Source organism: Kryptolebias marmoratus, linkage group LG8 (assembly GCF_001649575.2).
Source record: "Kryptolebias marmoratus isolate JLee-2015 linkage group LG8, ASM164957v2, whole genome shotgun sequence".
In the NCBI taxonomy this organism is placed as follows: Eukaryota; Metazoa; Chordata; class Actinopteri; order Cyprinodontiformes; family Rivulidae; genus Kryptolebias; species Kryptolebias marmoratus.
This window is the reverse complement of record NC_051437.1, coordinates 25,602,229-25,629,688: the sequence shown is the minus strand read 5'-3', so window position 1 is coordinate 25,629,688 and position 27,460 is coordinate 25,602,229. Positions and strand designations below refer to the sequence as shown.

The 27,460-nt window shown below is 38.7% G+C and overlaps 1 protein-coding gene across 4 annotated transcripts in view; it reads right to left on the bottom strand.

The window, feature by feature from the left end:
* Positions 1-24,989, bottom strand: part of hdac7a (histone deacetylase 7a) — a 62,283-nt gene extending 37,294 nt beyond the window's left edge. For 2 of the 4 annotated variants that reach the window (XM_037976811.1, XM_037976812.1), the window contains exon 1: positions 24,723-24,989. The gene's annotated coding sequence lies outside the window, so the exon portion shown is untranslated. Of the gene's footprint in view, positions 1-5,245; positions 5,307-6,910; positions 8,415-24,722 lie in introns of those variants that run through there. The other 2 variants (XM_017411283.3, XM_017411282.3) reach the window with 2 other exon arrangements.
* Positions 24,990-27,460: the final 2,471 nt, after the last annotated feature.

Below are 27,460 nucleotides of genomic sequence, written 5' to 3'. Positions count from 1 at the left end.
AAAGGACTACAACAAAAATAACCAAATAGCATAAATTTATTTCAATTAAAATTTACTTGCATGGAATATGAGGATGTGGAACTCACTCTCATGGTCTCACACTAAATAAGCACGTATTGTGTTGCTTTCCTCTCCTGCTACAGAGTTGTTGAAATGAGCCTGAAGCCACAAACCTCACTTGAGACAATTTATCACACACGCACTCACGATCACATGCAAATTCAGGAGTCTAGCCAGATGAAAGAGCGTCCTATTACATCCAGTCCTACAACGAGCCATCTGATCCGAGGTCAGTGTCAGTCACCTCACTGATCTAGAGCAAATGTGAGCTGAATCATTACTCTGTTCAGCTCTTTAGGCCTGACGATATCAAAATACAACAGAGTCTGCTTTAAAAAAAAACCTGAGATCAAGACCCCACTGATATATGGACCTTATAGTTGAATAAACATCATATTTGAAACAGAGTCAGCATTTAGGTGTTGAAAAGATGTCTGAACGACACCAACATTGTGGATGTCCTGGCTAAAATCATTCTAACTTTGGTCTAAAAGTAGAAGTCTAACGCTTGCAATAGATGTCAACTATTTAACTATATGAACTACACTACTGGGGCAAAATGCAGTCTAAATTTAGCCCAGGTATTAAGGGCTAAAGGAGAGTTACAGCTAAACTCAAAGGGGAAATTGCTTGGATTGCTAACAGGGATGTAACAAATACATTGTCCTTATATTTTCATTATGAGGCATTGCTTATTAAACCTAAGTGCTTTGGTAATCATAATACAAGATTTGGAGGTCATGCTATGATCCAAAATAAAAGCCATGTGATTTAAACAGAACAAAATGTCAGAATCTAAGTCACAGGAGGCTAAAAATGTCCTTTGAGATCCAAGACTTCTGGTCTGGAGAAGTGGTTGGAACTGAACTGAAAGTGGAAGATTTCTCCTCATCGAATGGTACAAGAATAAATACTTGGAAACAATTATTTTATCAACTTTAGTCAGTATCAACCAGATTAAATGTGTCCACGTGTATTAGTTTGTGTCTCTGGAAGATGGAGAGAGAAAGAGACACAGACAGGGAGAGATCCCGAGGGGAGAAGCGTAGACTGTGTGTGGAGGCCAATACCAGACCAGTTTCCCAGCTGACCACAGCAAGAAACCTTTAGCTCAGAGGTTAATACAACATAAACTGATTTGACACACTAATAAAACGTTACGGACGATCTTACCTCAGGTTGTACCACATGCACTTAGGAGTCTCTTTATCCCATTAGCGCTATAATGCTGCGAATATGTGCAGCCACACACACAAAGAAGAGAAATAAAAAAGTAGATACGCCACACACACATACAGTCCTGTGGGGCCCCATAGAGAGTATTATATAACATTATCCCTGACATATCAAGTGATTTCATGCACCTAGAGGTAGGACAATTGAGCCATTTGTTCAGGAGGGCAAAAATAGCCTCCCCCCCTTCAATGCCGTCTACTATTACTACCATTACAACCAGTACTGTGGGACAACTCCACTGTGCACTGCCATTTGGCTTTAATGGTTTTGATGGTAAAATACTACTGCAATATTTCTGCAAAAGGTAATGTGGTTGTTAAATCTGTACAATTGAGCCAGTCAGTTCGAGTTAGGTTTATTCTGTTGGGGAACAAGATCACGTCACACACTGGAAATTCAAGATGGAGTACAACTGAGTGCTGATCGGATCGTTGAACCAGAAATCGTATTGTAGTCTGCCATGTAGTGATATATTAGCTGTGCACCCAATGAGGACTAAACCTGTTTATTTAATATTAAAATGTGGTCAGTTTACCTACTTTGACAGGAACACAGAATGGGAAAAAAGTAGAAATGACAGTAAAATGCTTTTTCTTCCCTCCTCATTTCTTCAGAAAGAGATACTTAGCTTTTTTTAAAATATGATCTTCTGAAGCATTTGTAAATAAACATGGGGTGGTCAGGGTGTTCTATGCATAATTGATGGATGGAGACATGAAATCAGTAACTATCTGAGGAATCAGGAACTTTAAACTTAAAGCAGAATACAGTGAATATTTTCTTCAGCTGTTAGGTCAGAAATAAGCACTCCCCACACTTTTTTAAGGAAAAGCTAGTTTTTTCTTTTTTAGTTTGAGTCATCAAACACAGAAAGGTTTTGGACTGTTGGTTGGTTTTTACATCTCAGAAACAGCTACTTTTCAGAACATTGTTGTGACTTTCATAGACAAAATGATTGCATTAATAACTAAAATATAATTAAAGGATCATTCACTGATGCAGAAGTTAACTATATTATTACTACTAACTAAAAGTATTCTTCAGTGGACATATTCTTCATTATATACTCTTATCAATTCTTTTGTAATGTAAGGTCTGTAAATAACTCTCTCTCTTCTTTACAATTCAGCAGGAACAAGTGTGATCAGCTGACCAAAGTATTTGGAAACCACAACCAGGAAGAGGACATGTGATCTCAACTGCAGCTATTAAAATCACCCCTGTTGTTAGAATATTCGTTTTCTTCTCTGTTTAATGAAGAAGTGAAGACAGAAGGAAGAACTTATACATGTGAGTAGAGTATGTTTTAAAAAAGAAACTAACCAAAAAAAAAAACAATCAAGAGCTCAAAATATCCTGTTCACAGTTCAGGTTAGCGAGCCAGGCCAATAAAGAAAACCAGAGTTCAGTTATAATTGTCCGTGTCGAGCCATAAAACACAGGAAGACTGCTTACCTAACAGCTATGGCAGAAATCCAAATGATTACTTTATCATTATAACTTACTGCAGATATGCTAATTGTAATTTATTCATGTGTTGTAGGAAAAAAGTTTATTAAAACCTTTGTCAGACTATTAGCGCATGTTTAACACAGTTTTGGTGGCTGAGAAACAGCTTTGATAACATGCATATGTGATGAAAGTAATTAGCCGTGTGCTCTGTTCTCATATGCTAACTAGACAAGTGGAGCTTTCTGAGTGCAGGAAAACGCTTAGCACACAAATAAAGTAAAAGTTGTTGCTTTTACAACATCTGACAAACAGGTAGTTACTTTAATGAGCAACCCCTCCGTAGAAACCGCTCAGTGTTTCTGTCTGTCACAATGTTTCTTAAACTGGAACCAGGATTATTCATCTTTAGTTAAGAGGATCATCAGAATTTGTACACAGCTAACAAAAAATTGAGTCACACACAACAATATTTTAGAAAAAAAATGGATCTTTTGCATGTGGGGCCTTAAAGAGCAAAAAATGTGTATTTAACACAGGTGATACAGATGTAATGTACATCTTTAGGAAAATAAGTTGTTAAAGCAGGCAAAGTTAAAGTGTAAACTTCATTTACTATAAATTCAGGTTAGAAACATTTAGCTACAGACTAAATCCCACTACAACCATTAACAACTGTCAACAGAGTAATTCTAAAAGACGTGAATGAAAAAAACAAACATTTTAGTTCATCTTCATCAAACATTATTCCTGCAGGATTTATTGAGATAATTGCAACAGTGGGAATAGCTTGTCCTAAGGTAAACTGACCTTTGTCTTAGTCCCACTCTTTTTCAAGTGTGTGAAAATTAAGAATCAGGGCTGTTACAGAGGAACCGAGACATTGTGGTTCAAGTGAAACATCATCACGTTGGTCTGCAGCTTTGTTAATGCAGTCTATGATGGGACTATTTGTCCTCTAAAGGTTTTAAAAATGGGGGTTTTACATGCTGAATACAGTACTTCTGACCCAAACTGCTTTGACAATAAACTGCTGACCAAATAAGTTTAGCCACAGCGTCGTAGGCCCAGCAGAAAAGATCATTTTAAGTGTGGTTGTAATGATGTATTTTTGTTAGTTTGTGGGTTGAAAAACGGAGAGGAATGAGTAAGATTTTAAAAAGACGACAAAAGGTTAGATGGCCAGCGTTAGTTGCCCTGTACGGACAACACACGTGTAACCAGACTCTGCAGCCACGGCCATGACCTCACCGGGTTTTTCCACAGACACACACACATACACACACACACACTGGTTAATGTACCGTCAGCCGAGCCTGGCACAGCGAGAGCCAGCTCCCATTCAGAGACGTGCATTGTAATCCTACACAGTGTGATCACACAGGCATGCTTTACAGAAAAGAAGGCTAATCTAAAGTAACAGGCAGGGCACAAAGAAACAGCCGGGTGACTTGCTCCTTATGGGTGGAGCGTCGGATCAAATTTTTGATCCACTGATCTAAGGTTAAAAAAACTTCTTTTCCTTGTGAGTCAAGACCTAAATGAGTGATGCCTCTTGAGTTCTTTACACTGCGAAGGAAGAATAGAGAAATATTTGCCACAGGGACCCAGAGCTGCTTCAGTCCTGACAGGGAAATGTGATGGTTATCACCACAGTATCATATTCTCTTGTAGAACTAGGCGTCTCTTAAGATAAAGAGTTATCTCAGGTTCACACCCTGCATCATAATAGTAGTAAGTCCTGAAGTTTTTCTTGTCTAACCACGTTCTGAAACTAAAACATGAGTTCTTTCGAAGATAATCAATTTGGATCACTTAAGATCCTCCTTCCTGTGCTTCATCTGTGTCAAAAGAAATTTCAATATAAGGAACTTAAAAGAAACACGTAGATTATAGGTGTGAAACTTTCAAATTAGTGGGAAAAAAGTGCTTTAACTGTGCTGTATTTTGACATAAATAACATCCTATATTCACACGTCCTGTGTCACTAATTATAACGTAACATTTTAGGCTCAGAAAGAGCAGTGTTAAAGTACAAAAAAAACATTACGCGTGTTATTAGTTAAATTTAACTTTCACAGGTTGTTTTTAGAACTGTGACACACAAACTGCACTTGCATCATGACCTACAGTGGAACTCGTTTTTAAACCCACAGTTTAAAAACACACACAGAGTCTGAGCACTCAACATCTTTCCAAGTAGGCCAACACTTGTTCTGTGCTCCTGCAGAACCAAACAGCTTCATGTGCAGCACTCGGAAAAACTGCTGTCACCCAAACTATGTAATGTCTCTTTATACATTGTTAAAAAGTGTCGTAAAGAAGACAAGATGTTGTCCTGAGGCTTTGACTGTAAACTGGCAGCATTTTTCCACATGAGTGTTCCAACGGTGAGGGCTGTGGCCTACCTTTCACTAAAGTTTTACCATTCCATAACACAACTACTTGTTAGGTCGGAGTTGGTATTTAGCACATTATCTTAAGAGGTTAAAAGTCCAACCTGTCACTGTCTGAAGTATGGTGTCTTGCTTCTACGGAGCTCCCAGAGGGGATGGGTCCATCTGCAGAGACAAGTGTGGAAAAAGAAATGAATGAACAGCAGTGCAGAAAAGGCGCAGCGCCAAATTCCTTGTTGCAAAGTCATAAGTCCTAAATGTTCAAATATTTCTATTAAGTTTGTACACCTGCTGCTTTGGCACAACAAATATGTTGCTCCTGTGGTGCGAGAAGCACAGCTCTAATATTAGACCCAGATCTGCATACATGCACTCACTAAAATTGGAAGAGCAAGAAAAGTAAGTGAATGTTGCACCTGCGTGTCTGAAAGCCTCAAACAGTGATGGTTCGAGAGAGCGTTTTCAGAGTGGCAGCTGCCACTGGTAAAAATACATTTGAAGAAAATCACCACAGCGGTAGACTAGTTAATACAATTTTGTATATTCGCTTAAAGTCAAGATCATCCTAACTCACCAGTTTAGAGTTCACAAACACCCCTTTTGAATTTCAAAATGGTTTCACCCGCCAACTGAACGGGGGAATTTTGTAGTTTTAAGACCTTCTGATTATCAACTAACTTCTGGTGCTTTTCTGCTCCTGAAGCACAACTTTAGTCAGTCCTGAGAGTTTCCACGACTCAGACAATCTGACAAATCTGAACAAGATGAACTGAAAAAATATGTTACATTTATTTATTTATCAAAAATGACACTGAGTGAGGCCTGTCTTCAAACATATCCATACGGTTCATTTGGGCCTCTTCTGAAAATGAGTTTAATGCCTTAATTTTACACTGTGTGTCTCTTTTGTTGAGACTATCTCAAATGCATTGCATTTGGGAGGGGGGCATAATTTAAATTTTAGAAATAATGTTAAAACTTTAAACTGTGTGCATGTGTCAATACAAACATACGAAAAAAAGGAACTAATTGTGAATCTTTACTGGAAATTAGGATAGCACTTTGTTGTTCTGCGTCATTCATATGCATAGAAAAATAACCTAAATGCATAGAATTAAGTCCAAATGAAAACTTTTCCCGCAAAAATAAACTCTGACCCTTGTGCCTCACCTTTGCCACCCCAAGAAAAAAAAAACCTCTAGATCCGCCACTGCGCTAAAATAACCAAGTTTTTGCTGCTGAATATATTTTAATTGAAAGCAAATAGTTTAATGAGGGTCTTTAAAAGGTGTTAACTAAACAATGTGCCAGCAAAACTAAAAAGTTATTTGTTTCAAACTGTTAAAAATATCCGTTTTCTCCTGAGACAGACAACTAAAACTGTTGGCATGTCCACAGTGATTTATGCAGCTCGGCCCCTCTGCGTCACAGCGGCTGCTTTCCTGCTTCAGATGGTCCCTTTAACTCGGTCTCAGAAAAACTTCACAAAACTGAGCTGTAATTACCCTTTACGTATCATAACATGAAATGTTGCAATACTGGAAAAGCAGTTTATAAACCCAGTGATCGTTTCAGTTTCAAACATTTGGACAGGGCGCATTTGCATGATCCGCGCGACGATACGCAACAAAAACAGAACACCTGCGCAGCAGTAAGTTATTAAATAATAAAAAAAATCACAAACAAAGAAATAAACAGCACAACCTTTAAACTCTTAAGACACATCAGACTTGTAGCTGTTGCCATCACCGGAGGAGTTTCCTACCAACCTTTGTGCGCCTCGCAGAGAACCAGAAACAGCCGCAGAGAAAAAGAAAAAGAAAGCTCCAAGTCCAAAAAGCGCCCGAGGATAATCCTCCTGATATCGAGTCCGGTTCGGTCCCAGCAGAGCGGAAACCTAACGGGAGGTGATGGGGAGCTCAGCTGTCTCATGTAAAGTCTGAAGAGAAGAGGAGGAACTGAGAAGTGACTTAACGGAGGCAAGTTGCAGGAAAGAAAGTCCGGCCCCTCGGAGCGCAGCGCCTCCCCCTCCGCGCTCTCCCGCTGACAGAAATAGCAGGCGAGGCGGGCCCCACCAAAAATAGCCTCGACTTCACATGGACTTTCAAGACTATTGTTTGCCTGCACCGACTGACTCCCAGCAGATGCGGCTGCCGCCTTCCAAGTTTCGCTCTAACTGTTTTTGCTTTTCACAGATTGGGGACTTTTGTGACAAACGGAGGGACGGGCCCCCAACGCATTGGCTCCATCTGCTGTCAGAAACTCCTCAGCCAGCTCCTGTGGTGAGCACACAGATGATGGGATGGTTCTGGGGTCTTCATACAGACAGACAGACAGTTGAACTATGGCAAGCCGTTTTAACATAAATTCGGTTTCGTCTGACTATCCATAATTACATTCTAGATATCTAAAAATGCATTTTGACTAGACAACACTACATTTTGATTATCCGGAATGGTAATTTAAGATATCTGTATTTACATTATGACTAGTAATAATAATAATTCAAGATATCTTCAACTACATTTTGATGAGTCAAAATTCCTTTCAAGATATCTCGAATGACGTCACCGGATTTGTCATTTGACGGGTCACACATCAATTCAAGATATCTTAAACGTAATTATGACTAGTCAGAATTACAATTTTAGATATCTGAAGCCAGACATTGCGTGTAAGCCCCTCTTTGGTTCTAATGAGCTGTCCGAACAATTGCCTGAACAATGGCGCTGGCAGTTTTGGACAAAATTGTAAGAAAGTGTCACAATATAGAAAGAGCTCTTCAGTATGGGATATGCGGAGAACGCGAAAATCGTGTACTTGAAGAATGCTTAAGAAATTTGCAAAGAATTTCTGATTTACTTTCTGCCGACACACACAATGCCCTGAAAAACGGCTTGGAGGAACTGAAAGTCTCCTTGTTGCAGAGAATAAATTATCGGAATTTCTTAATTCGTGTCGAGCACGAGCTGCAGCGCTAAATACTGTGTTAAAAACACGAGTATTTGAGCCGGACTGACTTGAGCTGGACTGACCCGACATTGCTAACCAATAGCACAATCATAAAATGTCTTCACTGTCCGCCAAAATGCTACGTAGATTTATGACGTTTTGACTAGACAGAATACTAATTCGAGATATCAATGAAGTCATTCTGACTAGTCGAAATGTCAATTTAAGATATCTTAAATGGAAAAGCCGAATAATTTAAGATATCTCTAATTCAATTAGAGATATCTTAAAATGAATTTTGACTAGTCAAAATTACAATTCAAGATATCTTTAATTTAGTTTTGTCTAGTCGTTATTTGCTTTTAAGATATCTATAATTTAGTTTTCACTAGTCAAAATAACATTTCTCCTATCCAAAAATACATTTAAGATATCTTGAATTATGGAGTAATTCGAGATATCTTTAATTAGAATTATGACTAGTCAAAACTAAAATCAAGATATCTTGAATTTACTTTATGACTAGTCATAATTTAATTGAAGATATCTGAAATCTGTATTTCAGATAGTCAGTAATTCATTTAAGATATCTTGAATTGAAGTCTCCATTCAAGTCAATGGTAAATCTGACGTCATTTCGACTAGTCAGAATATAATTAGAGATATCTCAAATATGTATTTTGTCTAGTCGAAATATAATTGGAGATATCTTAAATCGCTAAAACGTCTAGTCGTAAAACAATTTGAGATATCTGGAATGTAAGGGCGGTAAACCGAATTTATGTTAAAACGGCTTGCCATAGTTGAACTGTCTCAATGTAGCCATGAGTGGTAAGATTTATTTCCACACTTTCCTTTTGCTGACATGAGAATGAACCACTTTAATACAATGTTACCCTGCAGCAGCAAGGATTATTAGCTTATGGCAATCCATAAGCATTTAAGCCCACTTATTACTGTTCTATTGGTTTATTCTTAATTTAAAAAAAAAATGTTTGTTTGGTCTCACACACTAAAAACTGGGTTGATAAGTGAATTGCTGGGTTAAAGTTGTATGATCATAGTTTGGGTTTGTTTGACACAAATATTGGCTCAAAAAGGTTGACCCAGTGGTTGGGTCAGAGATGAGTCCGTAGAAGTTCACCAAACCAGACCTGACTGGACCTCTGCTTTAGAATCTAAAAAGTGAAGGTAAGGGTGTAAAAACAATTTGTGAGAAGATGGTTAACCTAGTTGGCTTTGTAAATAACTTCAGTTTGCATAAAACAGTGAGTTTGGGTTTCTAAAATAACTTTAATTAGTGCTAGCTGACGTTAATAGCAATTAGCACCAGCTAGCACCAACCAGTTGTAATTATCAGTAACCCAGATTTCGATTTGTTCTTTTTAACTCAACTTATTAGTAGCCTGAAAGCAACAAGTTTGTCATTTAAACCTATTTTTTGGGTAAAAAAAATAAAAATAAAAACCTGGTATGCTGGGTCAAACCGATAACCCAACCCTGACAACCATATGTTGGTAAAAACAGTGAGAAAACACAGTCTTCTTCTGAGTTTCCGTCAGGCATACGCTTCAGTAGACACATCATTTAAAGGTTAAACAGGTCACAGAAACGTGTGCTTTATGTGACTAAACTAGCATTTTGATATCTTTAAGGGTATGTACATAATCACAGTTAAAGCTCTTATGGTCTTCTCCATCAATAAACAGTGCAGAGTGCACACCCAAGCTTCCATAGACTTTCATTGTCTCTGATCTCAGATACAATAACTTGTCATATCTCCTGCATAAAACACCATAGAAACATAACAATTCACATATGTGACCAACATGTGCTTGTCATGATTTCTAGCATTTTTGGGTTTGTTCTTAGTTTAGTTTTGGGTTCTTGTTTTTCCTGCTTTCTTCAGTTTTGTTTTTTCCTTTTGAGTTTTATTTTAGACTTTTGGTTTTGTTCTCATGTTCTGTCTGTCTCTGCCTCTTGGTTCTGTCCTCATGGTCTTTATTTGTCATTGTCCTCTCTCTGCCCTCAGTTTACTCCTGCTTTCTGCCACACCCATCTCCACCTGTCGTCAATCTTCATTACTCACCTGTGCCCACTTCACCTGATTGTCCCCAGTGTTTAAAACTTGGTCTTCCTCTCCACCTCCCTGCCGATTCATTGTTGTTTGTTGGACGTTGATGTTGCTCGTGTTGTTGCCTTGCCTTGCCTTGCCTTGCCTTGCCTTGCCTTGCCTTGCCTTGCCTTGCCTTGCCTTGCCTTGCCTTGCCTCGCCTCATCTCGCCTTGGATTTCTGTTATAGTTAGTGTTGCTGCCACGTCAGCCTTTTGTTTTCTATTTTTGTTTTTTTAATAAATCAGTTTTTGTTTAAAAAGATGAGTCTGCACCTTGGGTTCGCCTTGCTCTCTCCACGTTCTGACAGAGCTTGTAGTTTTAGATTTTTTTCAATGCATTGTATAGTTTTTGCACAGTGACTACTTGTTTCAGACTTACTTGTGTTGTCAGTGTTTTGTCTGTCTGTCGCATTGAGAGTGCTTCCAGGGAGTGAGAGACACAGGTGAGTGGTTGCCATGATGCCCTTAATGAGCCGCTTTAACTTGGTTCTCTCTTTACACTTCTCGTACAGTTTATGCATCAAAACATTGTCATTTTCTCAAATTATTGCAAAATTTTCTCCCAAATTCCTATAAAGCTTTATAGAAGAAAGCTGATGTTAGAAGTCAGAGCAGGAGCTGTATTAGCACCCTTCTAAATGTCATCAGTAAGGTCTTAGTTCATTTATATCTTTACTTCTAATTATTTGTCCTTCATAGTAAATTTAGGTCATTTTTGTAAACATCTCAGCACCTTTAACGACTGAAATCCTGTAATGTGATTTGATACAAGAGGTTTCTTTTTAACAACATTCACTGAGGATGTGATGATTGTGGTGTGTGCACACACACTGTAGTCTGTAAAAACAGTCTACAGGTGCACACTGTAGCTAATGTCAAAGCTTCCTGCTCAAATCAAACCTATAAGGTCTGCAAATATTTTCTCAGGAAACCAAAGATCTATCTAACCTGATTTGGTTTCCTTTATAAATTTGGATTTCCTAACAGTGATGCTTGTAGGTAAATGTTTTTAATTTTTTTCTGTCTCAAATAGAGCAGTTTTTTGTGAAAATTCTGTAAAGGGAAATAATACAAAGCTGCTGTAAAACAAAACTAACAAGTTCATTTAACTGGAAAGGTTCTGCTGTCAACCAACCAATTAAAAATCACATTTCAGAGTCTGGCTTTTCAATATGAAACAAGCAGCTGGAGATCAGAGTGAAAACTGTTTTATCAAAGGCATTCTACACCGAGGGTGAGATGTATAAGAGGTGAATCTGAAAGGACTTCTGTAATGTGTGTTCAGCTCCCAGGAAGGGGGGGCATAAGAGGGTTGGTGGATTCTTCTGAATCAGGAAATATTTGAAATGGTTTCTGCCAGCCTGGCAACAATGTGAAATGCCACCGAAGTGATTGTGCAAACATTTTTCTTAGAATGGCAGAAAGAATTCACAGAACTGCCTAAACTATGTACAGTTGTTTAATCGTTGCGATTAAAACTGTACTTCATTTGTTCGTGTGGAGGATTAGAATCAAAGCTAATACAGGCCTGTTGTGAAACATAACGCACCGAGTAGATGGCTGCTCGGCACAGCATGAAAACAGGGACTGTGGGGATTTAGTTATAAATCCGTCTGCAACAACTAGACATGATGTTATTTACTGTATCTTCTGTTTCCCATGTATCTTGGTCTTGGATTAAATATGGATACATAAACCTTTTTTTTTTTTTTTCGTTCAGTCACATTATGTGTATTTGAGTTTGTCCTCTTTGCCTTCTGGTTAGGATGTTTCCTAAATGAGTAGAATTACATTTAAGTGTTTAAAATTTAAACCACTATAACCACAAGTGGAAACATTATAGAAACATTTCTCCAACAGATATCAGCTTATATACGAGGCTGCAGCGTTAACTTCAGCTTTTATATTTTCCCTGCATCTGAAATTACAAAATACCCTTCGTAAACCATTTGCCATGTCTTCAACAAGCATTGTTTTTCTATTCTACTCTGACCAAAACCACACAGTCCGCATCGGAAACACAGATTTTGGTCATCCATGGTTTGGAGAGGATTTATGAGCCATTTTTGAAACAGCCATTATGTCTTTTTGTGACCATGGCACAGGAAACACAGTCTTTGAAAATTAAAAACAGGTTTTGCTTTCTGCTTAAATGTATTGGAACCTCTGATTTTATAAAAGCATGGCAAAATTGTGTTTGTTTTTCTAAGAGGGGACCAAGCTAATCTAATTTTAAAGCCGTCTGTTTCTGGGATTTATGACGAGTTAAACACACATTTATAAATGTGCCATCAGTATAATCAAAACTAGATGTACAGCCAATTAAATGTACATCCTTTGTGAAATTTACATTAAAATCTGTCCTGTTGTTTAAAATGTATTTTGCTAAAAGGCAGACAGAGTTTGGTAAAGTTCATAACCAATCTTGTGTGATCAGTTGGCACTCAGAGTTTACATTTGTCATTGTTCTCAGATATTACCACACCAAATTGCAGCTGAATAGCTTTGATATTGACTGTTTTGGAGCCATTTTTGAGTTTGCTAAGGTGGCTTTTCTGTGGTGATCATCATGAATGTGGTTGATTCTAAAAGTTCATTAATTGTAAATTGACATCATTGACATGGAGAGTTTCTTCAAGATCCATCCTCTGGTTCATGAGATAATTTGCCAACACGCAAACTTGCACCCACAAACACACACACACACTCCCTTTTGCCTTTGGCGTAATTAAGATGGGGAAATATGTGAAAACACATGTGAAGCACGTGTTTTGCACATGCTTCCTGTGTGAATTTGGAACCGAAACACAAACTTCACATTTAAAACAAAAATAATGTTTTACTTGCAAAAAATATGTCAAATTAACACATGAAACGCTAGTTTTGATTATGTTTTGAGTCTGATTTTAGAACAAGTTTAACAGGTGAAAACATGGTAAATTCATGCTTTTTTTTCAGTAAGGACTTATTGTATTTTTTTTAGTATCAGGTAAAATTTTTGTTTTGTTTTTAAATTGAGTGATAATTTTAATTTTCCAGCCCAATTTGAGGAAACTGCAATTCTGTTGTTACCAGTTGATGTAAAGTTCAGGATGCAGAAAACAGTTCTTTTTGTGTGTTGACCCAATCTGTACCAAAGTTATCTATGACAAAGTTGTATCAGATCAGAAAGGTCAACTCAAAATGTTATTTTGTTTGTAACAATGACAAACCTGAAAAAATATATTTAAACGTAATTTTTTGAAGAAAGTAAAATGATGTAATTCTCTTCATGGTATAAATCTGTACTTGCTGGTCTCAGATTTCCCCCAACTCCGGCCCCCGCAGAACAATTGGCCCATGTAGAGGAAGTGGAGCATCCTGTCAGTGCTAACGCACTCAGATACATACTCAACGCTGCATATAGAGTCTGTTAATGTGATAAATTATCTGACACAGGGCAAACGTTTCAAGTCTTTCTTAGAAATCAGAGGCAGTTTGTTTTGTAGCAGCTGCTCAGAGTCAGTCACTGACATCAAATGATACAATAAACGTTCTCAATTCTCTATTTGACTGTAATTCCAAAGACTCTGCAAATCAAACTCTGTAACACGCACAAAAATTAGTGTTGCTAACTACAACATTTAGTGTGTTACATGGCAGAGACTTCAGTTGGTTTTTTATTCTTATTCACTTTGATTTTCCACCTATTCTTCATGCTTTTGCTTAATTACTTCCATCTTTACAACACTTTTTTTAACAAGAAAATGACCTTTCATATGAGTTTCACTAGCACTTCTGAATGTTTTTCCCCACTTTTAACAGTTCTTTTAGTTTCCACAGAGCACAAGCATCTGCGTGCGTTTTATCCTTTTTTCCGATCTCAGTGTCAGGTCTACAACTGATTTTTCAGACCAATACTGAAACCAAGAAGCGTGCGTCTGTCTGCTGCTGGCGCTGCTGCATCGTCCGCTCGCTCACCCTCGGGTGCCTCTTTGAAACCAGGGGGGGAACCCAGCACCGTTCCCAGAAGTCCTCTGTGTGTGTGTGGGTGTACGGAACTACACAGTGTGTGAGAGAGTCTCTTTTGTGTGTCTGTGTGCAAGCATATATGCGTGTGTGACACTTTGTGCATCCACATGTGTGTGTGTGTGTGTGTGTGTGTGTGTGTGTGAGATAGTCCATTCAATTACACAATCTAGCATGCAGTCTGAATCACATCCGGTTTTAAGCCGTAAATAACAAAACCACCGGGTGACAGAAAAGCAGCACAGCAGGCAACCGAGAGAGGAATACATCCACACACACTCACACGCACACACAGTCCAGCACTGGTCAGTTGATTTTGTTCCACAAAAAACATTTAAACTTAAAAAAAGTTGTCTCCCACCAAACCGGTGCCTGGTTTATGCGCTTATCCTCACATTTTAAACTAAAAAAGTGTTTCTGTGTAATTTTTATGAAAGACCATATAAAGATAAATGCTTTTCTATACAAAAGCCACAACATTAATTAACAAAAAATTGTAACTCAGTCACAGCTTTATGGCAAAATGGCTGAAATCAACACTGGTTTTCAGAAACCTGATCATTCATCCTTCAGATGTAAATTAAACTGAAGCAACATTGTTAAAAACAGCCAGTCTGACGTACGAGGTGTTCTTTTTCAGTACTATATGGGGCAGGATGTGGTCAACTGTGTGCTACAAAGTTGCCTCCCACCTGCAGTTGTGCTTCTGCTACAAGACACCAATTGACACAAAAAGGGTTTCTTTACATAAAACCAAAAAGAAACTGAGTGCAGAACTAAACGGAAGTCTTTACAGAATTTCTGAATTTCACACTTTCGGAGCAGAGAAAAGTGCGTAAGGAGCTACTTTTGTCCAATTCTAGATCTGGATTTTGATCCAAACTTTGAATCCTTTTGAATTAGCACAGCTCAGTTATTCTAACATGTTTCCAATGTGTGTTGGGTAACATGTTGGGTAACTTGTTGATTTCTGGGACGTTTCTGAAAACACATTTGCATCCATTACTTTATCTGATACGTGTGGACAGCATGTTGAAGAACACAGCAGATGCACTTGTATAAACAAAAAAAGGAGCCAGTTTTATACAACTGGGAGGGAAATGACTCTTCTTCTAAATTATGAGCATCAGCTTTCGTTCAGACTTAGAGCTACTAAATCCAACATGTAGAGAACAAAGATGAAGAGTTCAGACACAGAATCTGAGGGAAAAATGAAAGCGAGAGAATTAAAGGGCACGAACAGAGAGGCGTAACGAGAAAACGAAGCAGAGAAGAGACTGAGGCTGAGAGAGCACTGTAATAATGTTTGGCCTTGGTCTGCCAGCGGGGTCCTTCCCCTTAAGAAGCCAAGAGGAATGCAAAGAATGCTGCCTGAGAAGAAATGGAAGAAGCAGGAAGAAAGGGGGGAGAAACAGAGAGAAGGGGGATGAAAGAAAAGAGAAGATTAAGAAAAAGGAGAAGCAAAGAGGGAAGGGAAAGATAGGAATACGAAGCTCAGATGATGAAGGCAGAGGGTATTATGGGTGTGGGGGGGCATGAGGAAAAGACTTATTATCTTTAGTGGGCTGAGTAAACACAGAGACAAAGGATAAAAATAACAAGGCAGGAAAATATTTGGACGGAAAGAAGCTCGAGCTCTGCGTGTTTTTATTTTCTGCATATGGACATTCATGCATGCACGCCACAGAGCGTTTGTGTATTTTAACATTTTTGTGTGTGTGTCAGTGCGTGAGTGAAAGAAAAGTAGCAGGGTGTGGTTATAGTTGCAGGACTGGACTGCACAACTTAAACCTTCTCTTTTGCAACCAATTTCAATGCTGGAACTTTCACACCTGCAGGAAAAGAAGAGATCTCTTTTTCCACATTTGAAAGCTCCTTTGTCTCAGTGCTGTGGCGGTCAGTTGATAACCACGAGATACAGAAACTTTTGAAGGCTGCAGGGTTTTCGCCCGCTGCAGAAAGCAAACGTTGAATGATAATGTTTTTGCCAAACTCTGTGGGTGTGTGTATATAATTAGTTTTCTGTACTTTTAGCAAAATATTGCATGAACCACTGAGTAAATATTAAATAAATTTTCAGAAAGCCATCATTAGGTTAACATCTACAACTGATTAACTTTTGGCATCAACCCAATTCAAGATGTTTCTCCACAGCTAATTGACATTAGCCTTTCTAAAAAATGGCTATACCTCAGTGATGTGTACAGATATTGAGCTAAAATTTGGTGTGGTAGTAGCTGAGAGTCATTCACAGCACATACTCTAAACATTTACAGATCATGCAAGTTATAGCAATGTCACATTAGATCACACATAAAAAATGTCAAGATTTGACCAATATAGCTGTAATTCCATCGTTAATTTAAACCTTTGGTATGAAAGGCGGTGGGCAATATGCATTTCTTCAAGTATTACTAGAGCTTTAATTTAACTTAGTAAATATGCAGAAAGATTACATGTTTAACTCCAAGAAAACAGCCTCCCTGAAATAATGTTAAAGCCACAAAACCAAACACTGTACCAAAATCGGATTTAAAATCTTCAACATTATTGTGCCAAAAATTGGTATAATTGAGGTGAGACCAAAATATTTGCAGCGACTGCTCTCTGATTTAGAATCCAGCCAAAACAACAACATAGGATCACAAAGCAGGAGAGCTACAGCGTATTTATATGAAGCTTTAAATAAACTGAACTAAAAAACTGAAATAGTTGGTTCAACTGTAAAGCTTCAGGTTCATCACCACAACAGGTCCTTTGTGCATTCAAGCAAAAACGTCTGATGCTTTAAACTGCATAAGCCAATCAATAAATCAATTCACAAGTTAAATATTTGGGACCATTTTGAGTATCAGTTTTTAACTGTAAAAAAACTTAAATGTGAGAAGTTTTGGTTCTTTTTATTGTATATAAAAACAAATAAATCTTCCTTGGGTTTCTTAACGTTTGGTCATTCCAAGCAATCTTGAACATGTCACCTTAGACACAAGAAATAAAGCCTGTTTGGTTCATGTCAGCAGTTAAATAGTTCAGTTAATTTACAAAATAAATAACTAAAATGCTCTACCACAAATTTTGAACTATTATGTTGCTTGAACCTGATGTCAGTTCACTCATTAACTCATTGTGAGATTGTGCTAAAAAGATCAAACTGATCCCATTCCAGCCGAGTATTTTCAGATCGGTGTGCGTTAGGTTGCTGTACGTTGCAAACAGACAGATTATACAAAGAAGGCTGTCTGGCCTGGGTGCTCACAGGGGGAGAGGGAGGGGGCTGCAAATTTCTAGGGTAGGCCAACACCCCCACTCATAGTTCCACCGCAGGTGCAAGAAACTACTAATCATGATACATCCTGTTAAATAACCAGAGGGTCCAAGTCAAAGTCTGAGGCTTTAACAAATACAACAACTTGTCAAGAAACTGTAACACAGAGACTTTAAAAATCTCCTTTAATAAATGGGAGAAAAGATGGATGACAAGTGTTTACAGAGGCAGATTTGGAAAAACAAAATAACTGTCTTGAAGATAAAGGGCAAAAGCTGAGAAGCATCATATGACCTCTTTAAAATAATTTTGAATTTAACCATTGAAGAGTTACTTGCTTTGACTGTAGAAACAAATGTCATAAAACATCTTCAGATTTGGTCGGACATATTCCAGACACATGAATGAAATCAAATAAATATTCACAGAACGATCAAGCAGGAAAATTAAAGCAAAGCCAGTCATACATTCCTGCATTCTTTAGAAAGACGCAAGCATGTTCAAACTGTTTCCATGATGTGTGACTTTGTCTGAAGAGATTAGCCACACCGAAGGTCTCGGTGACATGTGCAGTCCGCAGAAAAACACAGAGTCGCTGACAGACATTTTCCACAACAGAGCAACCGTGTCATACGTGCAGTCATCACTGAACAGTGTTGAGAGCTTTCAAAAAGAAGAGCTACAGCTTTTTTTTTTTCCCCAGGTGTTCATTTTAATCTCATTTGAAACTCCGATATCAATCAGTATTTAGTCAGTTCAAATAGTCTGCAGAAGTGCAACCAAAACTGTTCAGATGACAAAAGATCTTTACTTAGTATTGTGCAGAGACTGCAAGGTGGAAAAGATGGCTATAATTGCTTGATCTGAAAGATGGTCATTTCTAAATGATTTATTACTTGTTTTGGGTGTTTGGTCCTGCTAAGTTTAGAGTGAACCCAGGTCAACCCCGGCGACAGCACAAGCAGAGTGCATAATGAAAGACTTGAAGATCCTTTTACACCCTAAGGCTATTTAGAGTCGTAAGTTGGTCAAAACACAGCAAGAAGCCATAGCAACCACAGGAAAATCCCGGGGATGTCAACAGCAGACGCTCACACATGTACAGAAAGTATCAAAATTCAAATCACATCATAACTCACCCTGATAAACACCCACCATTCTGAACAACAACAAGCCTGAGAAGCGTGAGCGTATGTATGTATGTGTGTGTGTGTGTGTGTGAAGGAAACACACAGACGGGCCAAAAATAGCTCCCCATCTCTCGCTTTCAGTCCTTTACTCTCTTTTCTCATTCTGTCTATGTTTCTCACTTTTGTCACCATCAACCGATGGTAGGAAAAAAAAAGTAAGTTAATGTTCCCAGATGGAAAATATCACCCACTAAAGTCCACATAAATGTGAGACTATCAGACCTGACTATATGATTCAGTGTATGGAGAGAATAATAACAAATTAGTTAAGATCTGTTGCATAAGGGGAAATTTAGAGCGTCTCACAAGGAACATTTTGTTGTTTTAGATCTATTTGTGTGACACAATGAGCCGATGACACATCTTGGAGATAATAAAATTTGCCCACCACATGTGTAAAAGTCTGAGTCCCATGGCGTCCACAGATCTGTTTCTTTGGTCCGAGCCATGGAAGCAACTTTGTCAGCTTGTTTAGACTCAGGAAGCCAAATTAGGCTACAAGTGAAGCAGCACTTGTAAACAAAGTCTCATAGACACACAAGTCGCGTGTTTACAGCTCAGTTTTAGTAACCTGTCATCCTGCAGGGAGATGTTTGAACAAATGCAATTGTAGCCTTTGGTAAATAAGCAGAATGCGTTGGCTCATTTTACCTCTGTATCTGTAAAATTTCCCGTTAAGAATTTACCAGTTATAGCCATCTGTGTGTTTGCTAAGATCAGTCGGCTGTGGTGGCCATCTTGAATGGAGCTGAGTTTCATTAAAATTTGTCCACTGGTTCGTGAGATATTTTGCTAACAGTACAAACAAACAGACACAAGCATGCACACTTACACACACAGACAAAGACAAAAACATTTTCGTTCTTTTGCTTTTGGTGGCGGGTGATAAAAATAAAGAGCCATTGTGGAAATGAACAACTATCTAATCCATTTATTGAGTTTACAGTCCTTTATCAGGTCACCCCCTGCCATAAAAGGCAGGTGATAATGTAATTGTCTGTGTTCATTTGTTTATCTGTTAGCAAAATATCTCACGGACCACTGGGAGTTTAATGAAACTTTAAGGGAAAAAAAATCATTGAATGTACATTTACAACTGATTAATTTTTCATTCAGTGCAATTCAAGATGGCCACCATAAGCCAACTGACTTTATGAAACACATATATGGTTATAACTCTATCAGTTTTGCAAATACAGAGGTAAAATTTGATATGGTAGTAGCTAAGAGTCCCCGTCACACTTGTAGCTCTAATATATTGTCATAACTCGGGAGGTTTTGTCCAGAAGAGCGAAACCAAGACCAAACACGGAGACGGAAGTAAAGGTGAGTGAGTTTATTTACAGGGTGAGACTATATACAGTGGGCGGTATCCGGAGCGGTCTGCAAGAGAAGGAGAGCTAGGTGAGTCTCGGGTACAAGTCTTGATCCACACAGTAGCAAGAAGGTGGTTATAATGTCTCTTTGTTTGCTTACAGATCCAGGAGGTGAATGCAGCGCCGATGAGAGGAGGAGCAATTTCCAGGAGTTCCAGGAGTGACGAGTTAGATCCAGCAACGTAAGTAGCGGCGTGGTTCCAGGTAAGTGATCCTTAGTATCCGTAGTCGTGGCGTGGCAAGAAAACCTAGGACATACGCAGCAACAAAGAACGTGGTTAATACGAGGAGCAAGAGTTCAGGTTAGACGCTGAGGCGGAGAATCTAACCCAGTAGGTTCGATGCTCCAGCGAAGGTCTTATCACCGCCTGCTGCTTAAATCCTGGCTGGTCTCATCAGTGGTATGAGGAACACCTGAGGAACAATGATTAGTGGCGCCGCCCAAAGGGCGGAACCAAAACCCAGATCCTCACACATATCTTGTGAGATCTTTGTATAGACTATGGCATGCAGGGCAGCAGCAACATGCACGCCTTCAAAAGATGCTAGTTCAATTTTTTGATGTATTTTTGAAGCTTGGTATATAATGAACATTTGCTGAGAAATACTTATTCTGTTCATTTAATGTTCCCTGGTACATGGTGGGATCTGCTGTGATAAAACATCCTTGGCTGGTTTTACACAAACACATGACAAGGACATTGACATGGAAATGTAAACACATTTAAAGCAACAAAACCATTATTTTTCTTAAATTTTGGATGTTTTCTGCAGTTAGATAAGTCTTATTTTAAGCTCTGGGTATTAGATAGGCTATGAGTTTGTGTCGTTTACGCAAAAACTCAAAACGCAAAAACATTCTACGATAACATGTCAAAAAACTCCATCTTTGCATTCCAGCACACAAACACATCCCTCCTGACTATTTGTTATAGGTGGGCTGAGAATTAGGCTTAACGGAGCAGCAGCTGGGGGCTGGCTGGGATCTCATGCCCTGCTAGAAAACAAATATACATGTATCCTAAAGGGAGGAGAGAATCTGGATTAAATTTTCAACTTGTTTTCTCAGCATTTAGTCACAGATATCACTTCCAGGTTTGACTGTAATTCAAATAAAATAGGGATGATTCATAATTTTTACACACAGTCTGTCTGACGGAGATAAGATAAAGAAAGATAAACTTGCAGGGAAATCTATCTGCTCATGGAGCATTTAGATGGCAACAATAACAAACTGAAGTTAAAGATAAAAGCATTGTAGTTCTAAGGTTCTGCACTATAAAGCACTTAGTACACCCTCTGTTAGGAGAACCTGACACATCTGTATTTGCTTTCTGTCGCTGATGAATGATGAACTTGTGTTTTCTCTGGAGTTTTTCAGTGAAAGCTTACACTTCGCCCCTCTGTTGTGCCCTCTGTGGGAATTTAACAGACCGATTCAGAGAGAGACAGATGACTTTTTCCTCGCAGGATATCCTGTTCTAAGTTGAGCTGCTGGGCCCGTTTTGACCTCCTGACCCCTCTTGACTCATGACCTAACCATAATTTAGGCTCACATCTCCAATGTTTCTGAATCGCCCAAAGCTTTTAGTGTCCTTTTAAGCTCTACCCCGGCCTCTTTGCTTTCAAACCCCTCAATCACAGGTGTCACATTTTCCCTTTTTCTATTTATGTGTTTGATCTTCATCATTGCCGTCCTATTTCTGTTTGCTAAACGCTTTAAAAGTGATTTGTGGCAAATTACTAAAATGGCACACTAAAGCAGAACATTATTTATTGAGTCCTTGAAATTCAAAGATATCCACAACAGGCCATGAACTATCATTTGTTATATCTGACTAAATAAATTAAGATCAAGCATTCATTACTTGTGTACACAGCTAAAAAAGACACTGTTGCCAAATAATCTACAGAAGAACAATCAATTGAATTAACGAAATAATGAATATAATTAATCAATTAAAAAAAATAACGAGATGTTATGAACTTACATAATAATACTAAATAACAATAATATTAAAAATTGATGATATTGTTTGCAGTTGATTTGTGTGTGGGTTCCATTTGGGGTTGAATGTTTATGTAAATCTGTCCAGATGTTATTAGTTGACATTTTAAGAAAGGGGAAGGATATTTAGGATTTTTCTTCTTGCTTCTGTCTTTTTACTCACAAACTGTATGCAGTTTTATTGAGATTTGCTGGATTTTAGTTTGTGGATTGTTGATTGTAGTTTGTGAAATGAGTGAAATAAAATAATGAGATTAAAAAAAAAGAAAAACAGGAGAATACGATCCTCTAAATGTTATTTTTGGAACATGATAAAGAAAATCTCAGTATTTTAATATATCAGACACATTTTTCCATATTTTCGAAATTTCTAATAAATTTATTACTAAAAGGGTTTTGACTCAAAATTTATGAAAGAGAAAAAAAGTTCATTTTACTCCATTGGAAATGCAACCATTCAAACTGAACACAAGAAAAGCAAGCATTCAGTGTTTTTTTTTTTTGTTTTCTTTGTAAAATGTTTTTTTCTTTTCACACTTTCTCTTGTGCCAGTCCATCTTTCAGCCAACCCCCCAGTCTGCAGTCGAACAGGAACCCACTGGCTGATGAATGGCTGTTTGTTTTTCTAAGCTCTATAGCGCCACCCATGGCCTTTGTGGCCAAAGTGGGTGATAACAAAACACACACTGTGATTAGAGAATTAATTAGCCAATCATCCTCTGACCTGAGAGCCGGACTCAAGGTCAAAGAGGCACAAAATGGGCTGCTTCTCAGGTGCTTCCCCATAAAGAAGCTGAGTGGGCCCAGCTGCCGAGCGAAGACACACTACAGTTTTTTGTCATCAGAAAGGTCCGACTTTTTTTTCTTTGCCTTTATGTTGTCTTCGCTGGGTGAAAGGATGTGTGAGAATGGGACCAGCTTGTGTTTAAATATGCGTACATGAGGGCACCGGCAAACTAAGTTTGTCAGAGTTTGTCCAGAGGGGTTGTGGTGGAAGTCAACACTTCCTGCTTCCTGTGGCAAAAGGAAGTGCTACTGTTGATGTCCCCTTATCGCTGGATACACAGGCGGACTGGAGGGAGGAAGGTAGGGAAGAGGAAGAGGAGCCGGAGGACGGTAGAACAGGCTGGACAAAGGGAGAAGACTTCAGAGGCGATTAAATTTGACCAACCACAAGGGAATATGTTTGTTTCTTGCAGAAACTTTTCGGCTGTAAGCCAATAGCTCTGATGAGTCGAACATGTGTGAAATGTCTCCTATAGACTTGCTGTTTACTTGTTTACTTGTTTATTGATATTTTGCTGATCTGAGCTTTTTAGCTGCATTGCTAATCAGTTACCCCCAATTATATTATGCTTTCAAACCTGCAAAAAAACACACAGTTGAGGCATTTAATATATTCTTAAATCTTAAATTGGATTGGCTGCAAACTTTGATCAGCTCTAGATGTACAGCCAGTGATTATTTCCTGAACATTTTATTAAAATTCATCCAGTGGATGAAAACTCTTAGAATTGAAATAGACTGTGCTCAGTCATTACTATTCCTGTAAACAATCTATGAAATAAAACACAGATTTGCTTTGAATTTTGCTGTAATCTTTGCAGAGGAAGGCACATGTGGCATGTTTGCACATATGATAATCTGCAGGTAAGAAGAGAAGAGAAAAAGAGAAAATGGAAGCAACAAATGCACAAAGTTCGATGAATTTTGCAGACTACAAACAAAATGTAACACTGTGTATTTATTGTAAAGGATCAAAAGAGAGTAAACGAGAAAGACAGAGGTGGGGGTGGGGTGGGGGGATGTTTGGGATTAGGGTGGGGAAGCTTTCGGCACTTGAGATTGTCCCAGATGGACACAAACGTCTCCCTCCCTTTATAAACAGCCTCTGGCTTCTACCTCCTTTTCTTTCCCGTAACGCCACTTGGTTCATAAGTGGCAGATTTTGGGACACTCAGCAGAAAATATGAACAAAATGTCATTCTGACACAATTTATTCTGACCCCCCTCAGCACATGCACCACCACCACCCTCAATCTCTGCCATTTCCAAAGTCAACACACCACTAAACGCTGGGCTGACTCACTTCCACTGTGGGTGGCTCTGTTTCCAATTTTCTCACCACCTCAGTCTCCCCAGCACCTTGGAGGAAACGAGAAAACTTTTTTGTCCAGAAAACAATCAAAACAACAACAACACAAAAGCCAAAGAGACATGCAAAAGTGACAAACCCCTGTTTTTTTTGCTACAGTTTTAAAGGGACAAATACATGCATTAAAAACTTGGGGCTAAACCAAGCCCATTCATTTGTGACTCTGAAATAGTTATCACTGTTTTCCTTCCTTTCTTTCTCTTTGGGAGAGCGTGGGAGCGCCCTCAGTCCGCTGCACAGAAACCACAGGGCTCATAACAACAGGAGGAAGCCGGTAACTTGAGTAACTCGGGCTGGCCAAAGAAAGGAAGCGAAGGAGGAGAAGTGGAATGAAAGGCAATCAGGGACATGAGAAACCCTCTCTGAGCCTTTTTGCATCTTCACTGGTCTCCAGTCTCCACATGACAAACCTACTACACACAGCTTTAACTCCACACAGCATTTCTCTGACAAACTGCCACTTCCACATCCACATGAAATCAGACAACTTTCCCAATCAGAGCACTGTCTTACCAGGTCGTGTCGTTCAGCACTGAGGAGTGTGTCACAAAGTCCCATCAGTCATGTTCAATCCACAAAGCTCAACACACACTCATCCAGGCGCAGTATCAGTTCCCTCTGTCCAAGTGTTGAGAAAGTGAGGGGCCGCAACAAAAGGCTAAGGAGGGAGGGAGAGGTTGAGGCGCACATAGAGAGAGATTAACCCCTCTGAGCTGACTGGTGGACTCTTACTCCCTCCCTCGTGCAAAAACACACATCCAGAGCTGTCGTATCACTGACTCCTTGTGTTTTCTCTCAGGAGGAGGAAGAGAAAGAAGAGCAAAGAGTGTGTGTGTGTTCACGGTCATGAATGTGTGTGTTGTACTGTTTCAAAGGTAGGAGGGGACTGGCTGGCACAAGTCCAGAGACAGCCAGCTTGGTAGAAAAAGACAATAGCAGGAAACACTATATCAGAGAGAGGCAAAATACCAGCACAAAAATAATGAACAGACAGTGGGAAACAATGGCATCTGCAGTGGAAAACAGAGCTGGAAGTCTGCGCCAAACAATGACAGTTAAAAACAACCAGGAGATGAATTATTTTTATTGTCATTTACCACTGAATGTAAAAATGCCAACTCCAGAGAGATGTGTTGGTTTATTAGGGATGAAAGGGAAAAAAAAGGCATACAAAAATGAAATGGGTAGCGTTTTTTGAAGAACTACACATCTCCCACCACCTTCCACCTTGTTTTCGATTAAAATCAACTTATGTAAGAAATGATAGTGTTGTCATTTTGGTCATACCACTTTGTGCATAATGTTATATGCATTATCTCATGCAATTTGATCAGCGCTTTGAGTATGTGTTGGAGATTTGTTTCAGCTGCTACCACACTAAATCTGAGCTTAATATTTCTAAAATGAACTGAGTTATAGTCATTTAATGTTTGTTATGATTGCTCAGCTATGGTAGCCATCTTGAATAGGACCGACACCAAAAGTTAATCAATTGTAGATGATTTCATCTGTCAGAGACAAACAGAAGCCAATGATTACTTTTTGAAAGTTTTACTAAAATCCATTCAGTGATTTATGAAATATTTTTGCTAACAGCACACACATCAACGAAAACATCACTCCTTTAGTTCACCTTCGGCTGTGGATGATAATAACCCACAATACAAAATGCCAAAGTGACTCTTTAATAAAAGGAAGAAAAGTCAACTTTTTGCACATCTATTTTTTCAACATGGCACATTTTTTAGAACTTACTATCACTTCTGTGTGCCATCACAAGCACGCAGACACACATTCCCCCTTCAATCAGTTGGTCATGACTCCCACACGTATCTCACTACCCGCCCACAAACACACATTCTCCCAGCTCCAACCATAACCAGAGATAAGGGCAGCTTCCCCCCAGAGCTTGTTGGCTCTCTGGGCCCCGACCGCACTGACTTACAATGGCCCTGTATTCTTAGCCTGCGCTGATTACACTCACAAGGAGCTGTATTACACTCCGCTAATTCAATTTCCTCCCCTCTAGGTCAACCTCTGTGTGTGTATGTGTCTGAGTACATAAGGAGGATCTGATTAACCAGTTGTTAAAGGGAGCAGGCTGGTTTTCTGAGAAACTGGTTGTAATATTGAGACAGTGTGAGTGTGTTTACAATTTTTAACAATAAGTTGCATTAAAATTTCATTTGACAAAGACCAAACAGCAGCATCAGCTGCTCAATGTGATCCACAGTGAATAATCTGTGTAGCTAAGTGATGGCAAATGTGCAAGTCACACTGTTGTGATTTTGCTTTCCAACTAACCAGATGCTTCAGTGAGTTTATCGGGGTGTGAGAGGAGGCGGATTAGTTGTAACAAACATGTTGGACATTATCTAAAGAGCTGTGACCCTGTGAGCACAGTGGGTTTCTGAAATAATTCAACTGGCACAGTTCACTCTGTGTATACATGATGGATAATATGTACTTCATAGGTTAGATTTCATACATTTTGGCTGATATCAGCAAATCATCACTTTAAAGTCACTGGCATGACATCAAATTGCAAGAGCCGCAAAAAAATGTACATTCTCACTGTTAAAGAATTCATTACTGCCCGCAGCCAAAAGACGAAGGGAGATAATAATGTGTTTGCTTGTGCCTGTGCTTATGTTCAGATGACTGCCTGTTAGCAATATATCTCATGAACAACTGGATGAACTTTCTTGAAATATGCAGAAAGCAATGACTGGATGTACATCTACAACTAATTATTGTTTGGAGACAACACAATTCAAAATGGCTTAAAAATGCCACAACTTTGTCCATCTTACAGACATTGAGATTTATTGTAGTAGCTGAGACTAACAGATTGAACAAGATTCGTTTTAATTTTCCCATTACTGTTTGGAGTCAACCTTGTCTGGCTGTTGGCAAAATATCTCATGAATTCCTGGACGGATTTTAATGAAACTTTCATGAAGTAACCATTTGAAGTACATTTACAACCAACTAACTCAATCCAATTCAAAAGGGCTGCCACAGCTAATCAGTATTAGTCAACAGAAAAATGGCTTTACTCCACTCAGACATTGATATTTACAGATATTGAGCTAAAACAGATGTGGTCGTAGATGAGAATCATTTACAGCACATACTTTAAGCATGATATCTTGTGTATAACATTATTTTCAAGATTTGAAAACTCCATCACTTCTGAACGTAAAATAATCTTAATTTAAACCTTTAACCTGAGTTGCAGTGAGCATTAT